Source organism: Filicampus tigris, chromosome 20 (assembly GCF_054856515.1).
Source record: "Filicampus tigris isolate MCC_2025a chromosome 20, RoL_Ftig_1.0, whole genome shotgun sequence".
NCBI lineage: Eukaryota > Metazoa > Chordata > Actinopteri > Syngnathiformes > Syngnathidae > Filicampus > Filicampus tigris.
The window spans coordinates 10,092,577-10,111,176 of record NC_141236.1 but is presented as its reverse complement, the minus strand read 5'-3'; the positions used below and the strand labels follow the sequence as shown (position 1 = coordinate 10,111,176).

The 18,600-nt window shown below is 36.2% G+C and overlaps 1 protein-coding gene across 2 annotated transcripts in view; it reads left to right on the top strand.

The window, feature by feature from the left end:
- LOC147128251 (glutamate receptor ionotropic, kainate 2-like) overlaps positions 1 to 18,600 on the top strand; it is a 112,436-nt gene that overhangs the window by 93,118 nt on the left and 718 nt on the right. For both annotated transcript variants that reach the window (XR_015083889.1, XR_015083890.1), the window contains exons 17-18: positions 15,411 to 15,500; positions 16,994 to 17,072. The gene's annotated coding sequence lies outside the window, so the exon portion shown is untranslated. The remainder of the gene's footprint in view (positions 1 to 15,410; positions 15,501 to 16,993; positions 17,073 to 18,600) is intronic.

Below are 18,600 nucleotides of genomic sequence, written 5' to 3'. Positions count from 1 at the left end.
AAAAAAAAACGCCTTACTATACCCTGACCACGTTTTTTTTTTTTTAAAAAAGCCTTACTATACCCTTACCACGTTTTTGAAAAAAAAACAAAAAAAAAACGCCTTACTATACATGGTTGTTTTTTTCTCAAGAAACGCCTTACTATGTATGATCTTTTCTTTGTTTTTTTTTTACAAAAATCACATTTTTTCACAAAAAACGCCTTACTATACCCTTACCACGTTTTTTTTAAAAAAAGTCTTACTATACCCAAACCACGTCTTTGAAAAGAAAAACGCCTTACTATACCCTTACCACGTTTTTCGAAAAAAACGCCTTACTATACCCTTACCACGTTTTTCGAAAAAAACGCCTTACTATACCCTTACCACTTTTTCGATAAAATACGCCTTACTATACCCTTACCACGTTTTTCGAAAAAAACGCCTTACTATATCCTTACTCCGTTTCTTGATAATAACGCCTTACTATACCCTTACGACGTTTTTCGAGAATTTGGGGAAAAAACGCCTTACTATATACTTACCACTTTTTCTGGAAAAAAAAACGCCTTACTATACCCTTACCACGTTTTTCGAAAAAAAAGCCTTACTACACCCATACCACGTTTTTGAAAAGAAAAACGCCTTACTATACCCTTACCACTTTTTCGATAAACGCCTTACTATACCCTTACCACGTTTTTTAAAAAAAACGCCTTACTATGCCCTTACCACGTTTTTCGAAAAAAAAACGCCTTACTATATCCTTACCACTTTTTCGATAAAGAACGCCTTACTATACCCTTACCACGTTTTTCGAAAAATACGCCTTACTATACCCTTACCACTTTTTCGATAAAATACGCCTTACTATACCCTTACCACGTTTTTCGAAAAAAACGCCTTACTATACCCTTACCACGTTTTTCGAAAAAAACACCTTACTATACCCTTACCACTTTTTCGATAAAATACGCCTTACTATACCCTTACCACTTTTTCGATAAACGCCTTACTATACCCTTACCACGTTTTTCGAAAAAAACGCCTTACTATGCCCTTACCACGTTTTTCGAAAAAAACGCCTTACTATACCCTTACCACGTTTTTCGAAAAAAACACCTTACTATACCCTTACCACTTTTTCGATAAAATACGCCTTACTATACCCTTACCACGTTTTTCGAAAAAAACGCCTTACTATATCCTTACTCCGTTTCTTGATAAGAACGCCTTACTATACCCTTACCACGTTTTTCGAGAATTTTGGGAAAAAACGCCTTACTATATACTTACCACTTTTTCTGGAAAAAAAAACGCCTTACTATACCCTGACCACGTTTTTTTTTTTTTTTTAAAAGCCTTACTATACCCTTACCACGTTTTTGGAAAAAAAAAACAAAAAAAACCGCCTTGCTCTACATGGTTGTTTTTTTCTCAAGAAACGCCTTACTATGTATGATCTTTTTTTTTTTTTTTTTTACAAAAATCACATTTTTTCACAAAAAACGCCTTACTATACCCTTACCACGTTTTTCGAAAAAAACGCCTTACTATACCCTTACCACGTTTTTCGAAAAAAACGCCTTACTATACCCTTACCACGTTTTTCGAAAAAAACGCCTTACTATACCCTTACCACTTTTTCGATAAAATACGCCTTACTATACCCTTACCACTTTTTCGATAAAATACGCCTTACTATACCCTTACCACGTTTTTCGAAAAAAACGCCTTACTATACCCTTACCACGTTTTTGAAAAAAAAAAAAAAATGCCTTACTATACCCTTACCACTTTTTCGATAAAATACGCCTTACTATACCCTTACCACGTTTTTCGAAAAAAACGCCTTACTATATCCTTACTCCGTTTCTTGATAAGAACGCCTTACTATACCCTTACCACGTTTTTCGAGAATTTTGGGAAAAAACGCCTTACTATATACTTACCACTTTTTCTGGAAAAAAAAACGCCTTACTATACCCTGACCACGTTTTTTTTTTTTTTTTTAAAAGCCTTACTATACCCTTACCACGTTTTTGGAAAAAAAACCAAAAAAAACCGCCTTGCTCTACATGGTTGTTTTTTTCTCAAGAAACGCCTTACTATGTATGATCTTTTTTTTTTTTTTTTTACAAAAATCACATTTTTTCACAAAAAACGCCTTACTATACCCTTACCACGTTTTTCGAAAAAAACGCCTTACTATACCCTTACCACGTTTTTCGAAAAAAACGCCTTACTATACCCTTACCACGTTTTTCGAAAAAAACGCCTTACTATACCCTTACCACTTTTTCGATAAAATACGCCTTACTATACCCTTACCACTTTTTCGATAAAATACGCCTTACTATACCCTTACCACGTTTTTCGAAAAAAACGCCTTACTATACCCTTACCACGTTTTTGAAAAAAAAAAAAAATGCCTTACTATACCCTTACCACTTTTTCGATAAAATACGCCTTACTATACCCTTACCACGTTTTTCGAAAAAAACGCCTTACTATATCCTTACTCCGTTTCTTGATAAGAACGCCTTACTATACCCTTACCACGTTTTTCGAGAATTTTGGGAAAAAACGCCTTACTATATACTTACCACTTTTTCTGGAAAAAAAAACGCCTTACTATACCCTGACCACGTTTTTTTTTTTTTTTTAAAAGCCTTACTATACCCTTACCACGTTTTTGGAAAAAAAAACAAAAAAAACCGCCTTGCTCTACATGGTTGTTTTTTTCTCAAGAAACGCCTTACTATGTATGATCTTTTTTTTTTTTTTTTTTACAAAAATCACATTTTTTCACAAAAAACGCCTTACTATACCCTTACCACGTTTTTCGAAAAAAACGCCTTACTATACCCTTACCACGTTTTTCGAAAAAAACGCCTTACTATACCCTTACCACTTTTTCGATAAACGCCTTACTATACCCTTACCACGTTTTTCGAAAAAAACGCCTTACTATACATGGTTGTTTTTTTCTCAAGAAACGCCTTACTATGTATGATCTTTTCTTTGTTTTTTTTTACAAAAATCACATTTTTTCACAAAAAACGCCTTACTATACCCATACCACGTTTTTTTTAAAAAAGCCTTACTATACCCAAGCCACGTCTTTGAAAAGAAAAACGCCTTACTATACCCTTACCACGTTTTTCGAAAAAAACGCCTTACTATACCCTTACCACGTTTTTCGAAAAAAACGCCTTACTATACCCTTACCACTTTTTCGATAAAATACGCCTTACTATACCCTTACCACGTTTTTCGAAAAAAACGCCTTACTATATCCTTACTCCGTTTCTTGATAATAACGCCTTACTATACCCTTACCACGTTTTTCGAGAATTTTGGGAAAAAACGCCTTACTATATACTTACCACTTTTTCTGGAAAAAAAAACGCCTTACTATACCCTTACCACGTTTTTCGAAAAAAAAGCCTTACTACACCCATACCACGTTTTTGAAAAGAAAAACGCCTTACTATACCCTTACCACTTTTTCGATAAACGCCTTACTATACCCTTACCACGTTTTTCGAAAAAAACGCCTTACTATGCCCTTACCACGTTTTTCGAAAAAAAACGCCTTACTATATCCTTACCACTTTTTCGATAAAGAACGCCTTACTATACCCTTACCACGTTTTTCGAAAAAAACGCCTTACTATACCCTTACCACGTTTTTTGAAAAAAACGCCTTACTATACCCTTACCACTTTTTCGATAAAATACGCCTTACTATACCCTTACCACTTTTTCGATAAAATACGCCTTACTATACCCTTACCACGTTTTTCGAAAAAAACGCCTTACTATACCCTTACCACGTTTTTCGAAAAAAACACCTTACTATACCCTTACCACTTTTTCGATAAAATACGCCTTACTATACCCTTACCACTTTTTCGATAAACGCCTTACTATACCCTTTCCACGTTTTTCGAAAAAAACGCCTTACTATGCCCTTACCACGTTTTTCGAAAAAAACCGCCTTACTATATCCTTACCACTTTTTCGATAAAAAACGCCTTACTATACCCTTACCACGTTTTTCGAAAAAAACGCCTTACTATACCCTTACCACGTTTTTCGAAAAAAACGCCTTACTATACCCTTACCACTTTTTCGATAAAATACGCCTTACTATACCCTTACCACTTTTTCGATAAAATACGCCTTACTATACCCTTACCACGTTTTTCGAAAAAAAACGCCTTACTATATCCTTACTCCGTTTCTTGATAAGAACGCCTTACTATACCCTTACCACGTTTTTCGAGAATTTTGGGAAAAAACGCCTTACTATATACTTACCACTTTTTCTGGAAAAAAAAACGCCTTACTATACCCTGACCACGTTTTTTTTTTTTTTTTAAAAGCCTTACTATACCCTTACCACGTTTTTGGAAAAAAAAACAAAAAAAAACGCCTTACTCTACATGGTTGTTTTTTTCTCAAGAAACGCCTTACTATGTATGATCTTTTTTTTTTTTTTTTTACAAAAATCACATTTTTTCACAAAAAACGCCTTACTATACCCTTACCACGTTTTTCGAAAAAAACGCCTTACTATACCCTTACCACGTTTTTCGAAAAAAACGCCTTACTATACCCTTACCACGTTTTTCGAAAAAAACGCCTTACTATACCCTTACCACTTTTTCGATAAAATACGCCTTACTATACCCTTACCACTTTTTCGATAAAATACGCCTTACTATACCCTTACCACGTTTTTCGAAAAAAACGCCTTACTATACCCTTACCACGTTTTTGAAAAAAAAAAAAAAAATGCCTTACTATACCCTTACCACTTTTTCGATAAAATACGCCTTACTATACCCTTACCACGTTTTTCGAAAAAAACGCCTTACTATATCCTTACTCCGTTTCTTGATAAGAACGCCTTACTATACCCTTACCACGTTTTTCGAGAATTTTGGGAAAAAACGCCTTACTATATACTTACCACTTTTTTTGGAAAAAAAAACGCCTTACTATACCCTGACCACGTTTTTTTTTTTTTTAAAAAGCCTTACTATACCCTTACCACGTTTTTGGAAAAAAAAAAACGCCTTACTATACATGGTTGTTTTTTTCTCAAGAAACGCCTTACTATGTATGATCTTTTTTTTTTTTTTTTTTACAAAAATCACATTTTTTCACAAAAAACGCCTTACTATACCCTTACCACGTTTTTCGAAAAAAACGCCTTACTATACCCTTACCACGTTTTTCGAAAAAAACGCCTTACTATACCCTTACCACGTTTTTCGAAAAAAACGCCTTACTATACCCTTACCACTTTTTCGATAAAATACGCCTTACTATACCCTTACCACTTTTTCGAAAAAAACGCCTTACTATACCCTTACTCCGTTTCTTGATAAGAACGCCTTACTATACCCTTACCACGTTTTTCGAGAATTTGGGGAAAAAACGCCTTACTATATACTTACCACTTTTTCTGGAAAAAAAAACGCCTTACTATACCCTGACCACGTTTTTTTTTTTAAAAAAAAAGCCTTACTATACCCTTACCACGTTTTTGGAAAAAAAAACAAAAAAAAACGCCTTACTCTACATGGTTGTTTTTTTCTCAAGAAACGCCTTACTATGTATGATCTTTTTTTTTTTTTTTTTACAAAAATCACATTTTTTCACAAAAAACGCCTTACTATACCCTTACCACGTTTTTCGAAAAAAACGCCTTACTATACCCTTACCACGTTTTTCGAAAAAAACGCCTTACTATACCCTTACCACGTTTTTCGAAAAAAACGCCTTACTATACCCTTACCACTTTTTCGATAAAATACGCCTTACTATACCCTTACCACTTTTTCGATAAAATACGCCTTACTATACCCTTACCACGTTTTTCGAAAAAAACGCCTTACTATACCCTTACCACGTTTTTGAAAAAAAAAAAAAAATGCCTTACTATACCCTTACCACTTTTTCGATAAAATACGCCTTACTATACCCTTACCACTTTTTCGAAAAAAACGCCTTACTATACCCTTACTCCGTTTCTTGATAAGAACGCCTTACTATACCCTTACCACGTTTTTCGAGAATTTTGGGAAAAAACGCCTTACTATATACTTACCACTTTTTCTGGAAAAAAAAAACGCCTTACTATACCCTGACCACGTTTTTTTTTTTTTAAAAAAGCCTTACTATACCCTTACCACGTTTTTGGAAAAAAAAAAAACAAAAAAAAACGCCTTACTATACATGGTTGTTTTTTTCTCAAGAAACGCCTTACTATGTATGATCTTTTTTTTTTTTTTTTTTTACAAAAATCACATTTTTTCACAAAAAACGCCTTACTATACCCTTACCACGTTTTTCGAAAAAAACGCCTTACTATACCCTTACCACGTTTTTCGAAAAAAACGCCTTACTATACCCTTACCACGTTTTTCGAAAAAAACGCCTTACTATACCCTTACCACTTTTTCGATAAAATACGCCTTACTATACCCTTACCACTTTTTCGAAAAAAACGCCTTACTATACCCTTACTCCGTTTCTTGATAAGAACGCCTTACTATACCCTTACCACGTTTTTCGAGAATTTGGGGAAAAAACGCCTTACTATATACTTACCACTTTTTCTGGAAAAAAAAACGCCTTACTATACCCTGACCACGTTTTTTTTTTTAAAAAAAAGCCTTACTATACCCTTACCACGTTTTTGGAAAAAAAAACAAAAAAAAACGCCTTACTCTACATGGTTGTTTTTTTCTCAAGAAACGCCTTACTATGTATGATCTTTTTTTTTTTTTTTTTACAAAAATCACATTTTTTCACAAAAAACGCCTTACTATACCCTTACCACGTTTTTCGAAAAAAACGCCTTACTATACCCTTACCACGTTTTTCGAAAAAAACGCCTTACTATACCCTTACCACGTTTTTCGAAAAAAACGCCTTACTATACCCTTACCACTTTTTCGATAAAATACGCCTTACTATACCCTTACCACTTTTTCGATAAAATACGCCTTACTATACCCTTACCACGTTTTTCGAAAAAAACGCCTTACTATACCCTTACCACGTTTTTGAAAAAAAAAAAAAAATGCCTTACTATACCCTTACCACTTTTTCGATAAAATACGCCTTACTATACCCTTACCACTTTTTCGAAAAAAACGCCTTACTATACCCTTACTCCGTTTCTTGATAAGAACGCCTTACTATACCCTTACCACGTTTTTCGAGAATTTTGGGAAAAAACGCCTTACTATATACTTACCACTTTTTTGGGAAAAAAAAACGCCTTACTATACCCTGACCACGTTTTTTTTTTTTAAAAAAAGCCTTACTATACCCTTACCACGTTTTTGGAAAAAAAAACCCAAAAAAAAACGCCTTACTATACATGGTTGTTTTTTTCTCAAGAAACGCCTTACTATGTATGATCTTTTCTTTGTTTTTTTTTACAAAAATCACATTTTTTCACAAAAAACGCCTTACTATACCCATACCACGTTTTTTTTAAAAAAGCCTTACTATACCCAAGCCACGTCTTTGAAAAGAAAAACGCCTTACTATACCCTTACCACGTTTTTCGAAAAAAACGCCTTACTATACCCTTACCACGTTTTTCGAAAAAAACGCCTTACTATACCCTTACCACTTTTTCGATAAAATACGCCTTACTATACCCTTACCACGTTTTTCGAAAAAAACGCCTTACTATATCCTTACTCCGTTTCTTGATAATAACGCCTTACTATACCCTTACCACGTTTTTCGAGAATTTTGGGAAAAAACGCCTTACTATATACTTACCACTTTTTCTGGAAAAAAAAACGCCTTACTATACCCTTACCACGTTTTTCGAAAAAAAAGCCTTACTACACCCATACCACGTTTTTGAAAAGAAAAACGCCTTACTATACCCTTACCACTTTTTCGATAAACGCCTTACTATACCCTTACCACGTTTTTCGAAAAAAACGCCTTACTATGCCCTTACCACGTTTTTCGAAAAAAAACGCCTTACTATATCCTTACCACTTTTTCGATAAAGAACGCCTTACTATACCCTTACCACGTTTTTCGAAAAAAACGCCTTACTATACCCTTACCACGTTTTTTGAAAAAAACGCCTTACTATACCCTTACCACTTTTTCGATAAAATACGCCTTACTATACCCTTACCACTTTTTCGATAAAATACGCCTTACTATACCCTTACCACGTTTTTCGAAAAAAACGCCTTACTATACCCTTACCACGTTTTTCGAAAAAAACACCTTACTATACCCTTACCACTTTTTCGATAAAATACGCCTTACTATACCCTTACCACTTTTTCGATAAACGCCTTACTATACCCTTTCCACGTTTTTCGAAAAAAACGCCTTACTATGCCCTTACCACGTTTTTCGAAAAAAACCGCCTTACTATATCCTTACCACTTTTTCGATAAAAAACGCCTTACTATACCCTTACCACGTTTTTCGAAAAAAACGCCTTACTATACCCTTACCACGTTTTTCGAAAAAAACGCCTTACTATACCCTTACCACTTTTTCGATAAAATACGCCTTACTATACCCTTACCACTTTTTCGATAAAATACGCCTTACTATACCCTTACCACGTTTTTCGAAAAAAAACGCCTTACTATATCCTTACTCCGTTTCTTGATAAGAACGCCTTACTATACCCTTACCACGTTTTTCGAGAATTTTGGGAAAAAACGCCTTACTATATACTTACCACTTTTTCTGGAAAAAAAAACGCCTTACTATACCCTGACCACGTTTTTTTTTTTTTTTTAAAAGCCTTACTATACCCTTACCACGTTTTTGGAAAAAAAAACAAAAAAAAACGCCTTACTCTACATGGTTGTTTTTTTCTCAAGAAACGCCTTACTATGTATGATCTTTTTTTTTTTTTTTTTTACAAAAATCACATTTTTTCACAAAAAACGCCTTACTATACCCTTACCACGTTTTTCGAAAAAAACGCCTTACTATACCCTTACCACGTTTTTCGAAAAAAACGCCTTACTATACCCTTACCACGTTTTTCGAAAAAAACGCCTTACTATACCCTTACCACTTTTTCGATAAAATACGCCTTACTATACCCTTACCACTTTTTCGATAAAATACGCCTTACTATACCCTTACCACGTTTTTCGAAAAAAACGCCTTACTATACCCTTACCACGTTTTTGAAAAAAAAAAAAAAAATGCCTTACTATACCCTTACCACTTTTTCGATAAAATACGCCTTACTATACCCTTACCACGTTTTTCGAAAAAAACGCCTTACTATATCCTTACTCCGTTTCTTGATAAGAACGCCTTACTATACCCTTACCACGTTTTTCGAGAATTTTGGGAAAAAACGCCTTACTATATACTTACCACTTTTTTTGGAAAAAAAAACGCCTTACTATACCCTGACCACGTTTTTTTTTTTTTAAAAAAGCCTTACTATACCCTTACCACGTTTTTGGAAAAAAAAAAACGCCTTACTATACATGGTTGTTTTTTTCTCAAGAAACGCCTTACTATGTATGATCTTTTTTTTTTTTTTTTTTACAAAAATCACATTTTTTCACAAAAAACGCCTTACTATACCCTTACCACGTTTTTCGAAAAAAACGCCTTACTATACCCTTACCACGTTTTTCGAAAAAAACGCCTTACTATACCCTTACCACGTTTTTCGAAAAAAACGCCTTACTATACCCTTACCACTTTTTCGATAAAATACGCCTTACTATACCCTTACCACTTTTTCGAAAAAAACGCCTTACTATACCCTTACTCCGTTTCTTGATAAGAACGCCTTACTATACCCTTACCACGTTTTTCGAGAATTTGGGGAAAAAACGCCTTACTATATACTTACCACTTTTTCTGGAAAAAAAAACGCCTTACTATACCCTGACCACGTTTTTTTTTTTAAAAAAAAAGCCTTACTATACCCTTACCACGTTTTTGGAAAAAAAAACAAAAAAAAACGCCTTACTCTACATGGTTGTTTTTTTCTCAAGAAACGCCTTACTATGTATGATCTTTTTTTTTTTTTTTTTACAAAAATCACATTTTTTCACAAAAAACGCCTTACTATACCCTTACCACGTTTTTCGAAAAAAACGCCTTACTATACCCTTACCACGTTTTTCGAAAAAAACGCCTTACTATACCCTTACCACGTTTTTCGAAAAAAACGCCTTACTATACCCTTACCACTTTTTCGATAAAATACGCCTTACTATACCCTTACCACTTTTTCGATAAAATACGCCTTACTATACCCTTACCACGTTTTTCGAAAAAAACGCCTTACTATACCCTTACCACGTTTTTGAAAAAAAAAAAAAAATGCCTTACTATACCCTTACCACTTTTTCGATAAAATACGCCTTACTATACCCTTACCACTTTTTCGAAAAAAACGCCTTACTATACCCTTACTCCGTTTCTTGATAAGAACGCCTTACTATACCCTTACCACGTTTTTCGAGAATTTTGGGAAAAAACGCCTTACTATATACTTACCACTTTTTCTGGAAAAAAAAACGCCTTACTATACCCTGACCACGTTTTTTTTTTTTTAAAAAAGCCTTACTATACCCTTACCACGTTTTTGGAAAAAAAAAAACAAAAAAAAACGCCTTACTATACATGGTTGTTTTTTTCTCAAGAAACGCCTTACTATGTATGATCTTTTTTTTTTTTTTTTTTACAAAAATCACATTTTTTCACAAAAAACGCCTTACTATACCCTTACCACGTTTTTCGAAAAAAACGCCTTACTATACCCTTACCACGTTTTTCGAAAAAAACGCCTTACTATACCCTTACCACGTTTTTCGAAAAAAACGCCTTACTATACCCTTACCACTTTTTCAATAAAATACGCCTTACTATACCCTTACCACTTTTTCGAAAAAAACGCCTTACTATACCCTTACTCCGTTTCTTGATAAGAACGCCTTACTATACCCTTACCACGTTTTTCGAGAATTTGGGGAAAAAACGCCTTACTATATACTTACCACTTTTTCTGGAAAAAAAAACGCCTTACTATACCCTGACCACGTTTTTTTTTTTAAAAAAAAGCCTTACTATACCCTTACCACGTTTTTGGAAAAAAAAACAAAAAAAAACGCCTTACTCTACATGGTTGTTTTTTTCTCAAGAAACGCCTTACTATGTATGATCTTTTTTTTTTTTTTTTTACAAAAATCACATTTTTTCACAAAAAACGCCTTACTATACCCTTACCACGTTTTTCGAAAAAAACGCCTTACTATACCCTTACCACGTTTTTCGAAAAAAACGCCTTACTATACCCTTACCACGTTTTTCGAAAAAAACGCCTTACTATACCCTTACCACGTTTTTCGAAAAAAACGCCTTACTATACCCTTACCACGTTTTTCGAAAAAAACGCCTTACTATACCCTTACCACGTTTTTCGAAAAAAACGCCTTACTATAACCTTACCACTTTTTCGATAAAATACGCCTTACTATACCCTTACCACTTTTTCGATAAAATACGCCTTACTATACCCTTACCACGTTTTTCGAAAAAAACGCCTTACTATACCCTTACCACGTTTTTGAAAAAAAAAAAAAAATGCCTTACTATACCCTTACCACTTTTTCGATAAAATACGCCTTACTATACCCTTACCACTTTTTCGAAAAAAACGCCTTACTATACCCTTACTCCGTTTCTTGATAAGAACGCCTTACTATACCCTTACCACGTTTTTCGAGAATTTTGGGAAAAAACGCCTTACTATATACTTACCACTTTTTTTGGAAAAAAAAACGCCTTACTATACCCTGACCACGTTTTTTTTTTTTTAAAAAAGCCTTACTATACCCTTACCACGTTTTTGGAAAAAAAAAAACAAAAAAAAAACGCCTTACTATACATGGTTGTTTTTTTCTCAAGAAACGCCTTACTATGTATGATCTTTTTTTTTTTTTTTTTTTACAAAAATCACATTTTTTCACAAAAAACGCCTTACTATACCCTTACCACGTTTTTCGAAAAAAACGCCTTACTATACCCTTACCACTTTTTCGATAAAATACGCCTTACTATACCCTTACCACTTTTTCGAAAAAAACGCCTTACTATACCCTTACTCCGTTTCTTGATAAGAACGCCTTACTATACCCTTACCACGTTTTTCGAGAATTTGGGGAAAAAACGCCTTACTATATACTTACCACTTTTTCTGGAAAAAAAAACGCCTTACTATACCCTGACCACGTTTTTTTTTTTTAAAAAAAGCCTTACTATACCCTTACCACGTTTTTGGAAAAAAAAACAAAAAAAAACGCCTTACTCTACATGGTTGTTTTTTCTCAAGAAACGCCTTACTATGTATGATCTTTTTTTTTTTTTTTTTTTTACAAAAATCACATTTTTTCACAAAAAACGCCTTACTATACCCTTACCACGTTTTTCGAAAAAAACGCCTTACTATACCCTTACCACGTTTTTCGAAAAAAACGCCTTACTATACCCTTACCACGTTTTTCGAAAAAAACGCCTTACTATACCCTTACCACTTTTTCGATAAAATACGCCTTACTATACCCTTACCACTTTTTCGATAAAATACGCCTTACTATACCCTTACCACGTTTTTCGAAAAAAACGCCTTACTATACCCTTACCACGTTTTTGAAAAAAAAAAAAAAATGCCTTACTATACCCTTACCACTTTTTCGATAAAATACGCCTTACTATACCCTTACCACGTTTTTCGAAAAAAACGCCTTACTATATCCTTACTCCGTTTCTTGATAAGAACGCCTTACTATACCCTTACCACGTTTTTCGAGAATTTTGGGAAAAAACGCCTTACTATATACTTACCACTTTTTTTGGAAAAAAAAACGCCTTACTATATCCTGACCACGTTTTTTTTTTTTTAAAAAAAGCCTTACTATACCCTTACCACGTTTTTGGAAAAAAAAAAACAAAAAAAAACGCCTTACTATACATGGTTGTTTTTTTCTCAAGAAACGCCTTACTATGTATGATCTTTTTTTTTTTTTTTTTTACAAAAATCACATTTTTTCACAAAAAACGCCTTACTATACCCTTACCACGTTTTTCGAAAAAAACGCCTTACTATACCCTTACCACGTTTTTCGAAAAAAACGCCTTACTATACCCTTACCACTTTTTCGATAAACGCCTTACTATACCCTTACCACGTTTTTCGAAAAAAACGCCTTACTATACATGGTTGTTTTTTTCTCAAGAAACGCCTTACTATGTATGATCTTTTCTTTGTTTTTTTTTACAAAAATCACATTTTTTCACAAAAAACGCCTTACTATACCCATACCACGTTTTTTTTAAAAAAGCCTTACTATACCCAAGCCACGTCTTTGAAAAGAAAAACGCCTTACTATACCCTTACCACGTTTTTCGAAAAAAACGCCTTACTATACCCTTACCACGTTTTTCGAAAAAAACGCCTTACTATACCCTTACCACTTTTTCGATAAAATACGCCTTACTATACCCTTACCACGTTTTTCGAAAAAAACGCCTTACTATACCCAAGCCACGTCTTTGAAAAGAAAAACGCCTTACTATACCCTTACCACGTTTTTCGAAAAAAACGCCTTACTATACCCTTACTCCGTTTCTTGATAAGAACGCCTTACTATACCCTTACCACGTTTTTCGAGAATTTTGGGAAAAAACGCCTTACCACGTTTTTGAAAAAAAAAAAAAAACGCCTTGCTATACATGGTTTACGATTAAGCCAGTTTTGGAATCGTGGAGTGTAATAATCGTAATTGAGCTTCGATTAATTGCACAGCCCTTGCAACAAGCACACACTTGTCTGTGTATACATCTGACCTTGGCAAATCTCTTGAGGTGCGTTATGGAAAAAAAGTAATAGGCAGGCAATAAAGGTAAACACAGAAATGGTAAATGGAGCTTTGAAGAGGGGAAAGTGATTATAAAAGACGTTCAAAATTGCCGTGGGCAACGTGAGAGCAAAAAGGCATCAGTCGCCGGCATGAGGGACGATGGCAAGTGGCACAAGGCTGCCCTCTAGTGCACACGCTGCAAGCTTACATGAGGAAATGAACTCCAACTGAATAGAAAAGAAGCAATAAGAGCGCATGGGAGTTTGAAGTATTAGTAGAATTCCTTTTTGGTTTAACATTGACTAAACTGAAGAAATATTTCTGTTAATGACATTTGATTTCGGTCTTGCTGTGCATTTGTAGCACCCTCGATTAACCAGCCTTTAGCCTGACCAGCGACTTTCGTCGTAGGAAATGATACATACTTTAATGCCAAAATAATAGGTTTATTTTCCAATCAAGTAAAACATTTCGGACATTTAAAAAAAATCCAATCCAAGATTTACAGAAATAAAAAAATAAAAAACAGGCAGTACACTTGGATGAAGGGTTGAAATAAGTGATTTGCACACAAAGAACACATTTCCTCACTTGGATCAGTGCTAAACGCCTTCCAAAGACGGAGAGCGCACTGGCAACAACATCACTTTAAAAAAAAAACAACACACACACACACAAGCAATGAGGTCATTTGTCAGTATGAGTTGTACTGCCCTAGTTGGAATTGTTTAATGACACAGCTTTCAAGATCATTTCATGTACGAGGACATAATAAGGCCATAACGATGAGAAATCAACTACACACATTCGATTCGCTGTGACAGTAAATCCACAGTTGAGGTATGTGAAGGTAAATAAAACACACAAAAGGCTATTGAGTGACAAATAAACACCACTCAGTACAATTTTGCAGCGGAGCATTATCAGCTTTGGTTATGTTAACTAAACACAAGCCGCCTTGATAATCTTACATATGATCATGATAAAATCCACAAATTCGCCCATATACATTGCTAATTCAAAAAAACAAGTATTGTGTCCTTTATTAATTTGGCAGTTTTTTTACTCCTTTTTTTTTTTTTAGGCAGTTGTGCTAAGCTAAGGCAGCTAACCAAAAGCTGTTTCTGTAACAACAGATGACGGTTTGATTCATCTCGTGCGCGTCAACTTTGCTGCACACTAAAATGATCCAAGATGTATTTCATGACATGTTATGTCGCGTTCAGCAACGCCGTACAGTCGTCGAAGGGATTCATTTGAGCGCTGTTGGTCAAAGCAAAACCACAACAGACCTTGTAAGGAGAAACCCGGAAACAAAAACGTGACTATGTTGTACTCTTAAAAGCCCTTTCAAACATGAATGCGAGTAGTACTCAGTCAGAGCTTCAAGAATGTGCTTTAAACTTTACATCAACATCAAGGTCAATCAGTAGTTACATTGATTGGAAAAATAAAATTCAACCCAAAAAGTTACAATACTAATAAAAGCACAATTTTTTGTTTTTTTTTCAGGGCGCACTCACACCAGGACATCTGTTCCGTGTTCAAGCACACGAGACGCCGAGCCCAGCGCGAGTCCAGCAGTCCAACTGTGCGCATGCGGTGAGTCGTCTTTCTTTTGGCATTTTCGGAGACTTTGGAATGGCCGTTTGCACCGTTGTGGGAGTGAACACGGGCGACTTGAGCGCAGGTTAATACTTCAAATCGATCGTTAAAATTTACAGCTAAAAAAAAAAAAAGATGAAAGTTGGGATTAGATGCCCCAGTGTGAGTGCACTTTGACCAAAATGCTGAGATCTCATCAGTTTAGCTTTAGTTGGGGCGAGTTGGGGGGGGGGGGGGCAATCACTTAATGTCAACATTAGTACAAAAACCGAGCGCCACAACAAAATGACGCATCATTTCTGATTATCCTCGGCTGTAAAAAAAAAAAAAAGCGTCCGGTACCAACGATGGCGCAACTATTTGGTCAAAGACAAACGGAACAATAGTTCTGATAAAACTGCGTCGTTGTAAAATGCGGCGAGACCAACACACTTTCCCGAGGGGCTCGGTCGGACACTGCGCCCAAGCCAGCTACTGCGTTACTACAAACGTAAGGAGGAGGTAGATGTGGGAGGTCAGGAGTTGTTATTATTGGGGAAAAAAAAAAAAAAAAAAATCAAATCCAACAGTTGAACATATGAGGTAGGCATCTTTCTGTAAACTAATCCAAATAAAACAAAACAAGAAAACAGGAAGGAAGACGTTTGGAGTCTGCGGCAGTAACCAGCAGGTCAGAAAATAAAAATGAAACAAAAAGTGGACAAAAGCAAGAGAAACTCAAGAGGTAGATCATGATATCGGTACACACAGCGGTTCTAGACGTCTCTCCTATCGCTTGAGTGGATGAGTCCCAAAAGATTACTATCCTTCTTTTGGGTGAATTCCCTGAGAACATTTCATCATCCTGAGAGAGGAACACTGTGTAAAAAAAAAAAAAAAAATTAAAAATAAAAGCTGTGGACTGCGGCCGCGTGTGAGCCGGGCCGGGCTGTTCTTTGCGTAGTTTGGTCATTCATTGGTACTCTGCATTGGTGTCATGAGACGCGAACGTCGCAAAATCAAAGTTGTACATTCCAAAATCAAATCGTCAACAAGCAAGGTTAGGGAGCCCTTTGACAAATAAAATCACGTCAAACACTTTGGGATACAAGTAGCATATTTCCTCACATAGTGCTGTTTCACTTTATATTGGAACACAGTCGTACGTTGACTTTTTTTTTTTGCTTTAAGTCGCAAGCAAAAAAAACAGTCTACAGGGACACGTGACGTTTCTTAATAGGGAGCAAAATAGTCGATTGACTTTGCTCATCGATCTGTGCCGGTGACAGGCAGAACAATTCAAAGCCTGTTGATTTTCCGAGATAAGTACACATTTTGGATTGCAATTTTACGGGTTTGGTCACGCGGACGTTTGCAAGGCGAGCCCGGGCGCACTTTGAGGTCAATTTCAGTCGATGCTGATGTCAAAATGTGGATGAGCGAAAAACGGCCGGATTCATGACATGGAACATTTCGCTAAAAAGTTTTTTTTACTTCTGTTTCAATTAAAGGTTGGAAAACACTGACCGTGTGGAAGAATCCCCCACTACCCACCCACCCGGGATGGAGAAAACGAAGCGTCGAGTTCAGGTAAGGCGTTCCATTTATTCAAGCCGATGACGCATCCGCCGATTAATTGGCCACGGCGTCTACTTGCCACTATTTGAGGAAATACGCGATTACAAAACGTATTTTAAAATCGGTTTAGTTTTAAAAAAAAAACAACAACACACTAGCTGGCGTTCGCATCATACAAAGTTATTTGCTTTGTCCCAAGAGTGGGATGCAACTCGACAGCGAGACGATTCGCCGGTTTCACATTCAACACGGTCGGAGGGGAGCTGCGAGGTCACAAGCTGAGCGCGGCGCGGCGCGACACATCGTGCCAGCAAAAGCACCAAAGCTCATACGCCAAACAATCTAGTCCCTCGCCTTGTGTAAACATGTTCCATAATGTGCCGTGAAAGGTGTTTTTTTTGATACGACACGAGCGCCTTCAACCTACGTTAGCTCTAAAACTCCTTCCAAAATAAGCCTAACTTAATAGAATCTCATTTATATATATAATCGGGACTTTACATATATATTAATGATTTTGCGGCCGTCTTAACAGCGTGGAACTCTTTTGACTAACCGCATTTTGATTCGAAGCTAGTTGAGTATTACGGCGTCCAGTCTAAGGCGTGTCCATCTATGATCATAACAACGACGAAGGGTTAATAGTGTTAATCTTTGCGAGCATGCAAATGCGTTTTTTTTTCTTGACTTCTTTCAAGACACACTATTAGGTATACGTGCACAATCGAATGACGTCCAATGGACAAAGTCTGCCGTCACATAGTTCAGTGATGGGCCGCGCTTGCTCGTATTGATTATTTGCACATTTCGGGTAAGCCTCTTGGATTGGACCTCATTAGATTGTGCAGGTATGCACAATGTTGTGGCAAACTGGGTACAGACATTGAGTTAAAAATGTGTTCTTAGCTGTGTAACATGTTCTATGTGGTCCCACGTGTTGAAACAAGGCCTTGTGATGAATATTGCGTTTGTGGAATAAGAGCTAATCCACCTGTTTTTAGCCATGTCTGGGGGCGGCCATTTTGTCGACCGAAAATGACATCACAGTTGCTCAGGGCTGGGGTAACGGCCAATCACGGCTCAGCCGAGCCGTGATTGCCCCGAGTAACTGTGATGTCATTTTCAGTCGACAAAATGGCCGCCGCCCCCAGAGATGGCTAAAAACAGGTGGATTTTGCATCTTAAAGTGGGGGGGGAGTCAACCCAAACATATTTTTTTCCAGAACATGTTCTATGCAGGCCCCCTAGTTGAAACACGGCATTCTGATGAATATTGCGTTTGTGGAATAAGAGTTAATCCACCCGTTTTTAGCCATCTCTGGGGGCGGCCATTTTGTCACTTCTGTCGACTGAAAATGACATCACAGCTGCTCAAGGCTCAGGTAACGACCAATCACGGCTCAGCTGTTTTCTGAAGTTCGGCCGTGATTGGTCGTTACCTGAGCCCCGAGCAGCTGCGATGTCATCTTCAGTCGACAGAAGTGACAAAATGGCCGCCCACTGAGATGGCTAAAAACGGGCGGATGAACTCTCATTCCAC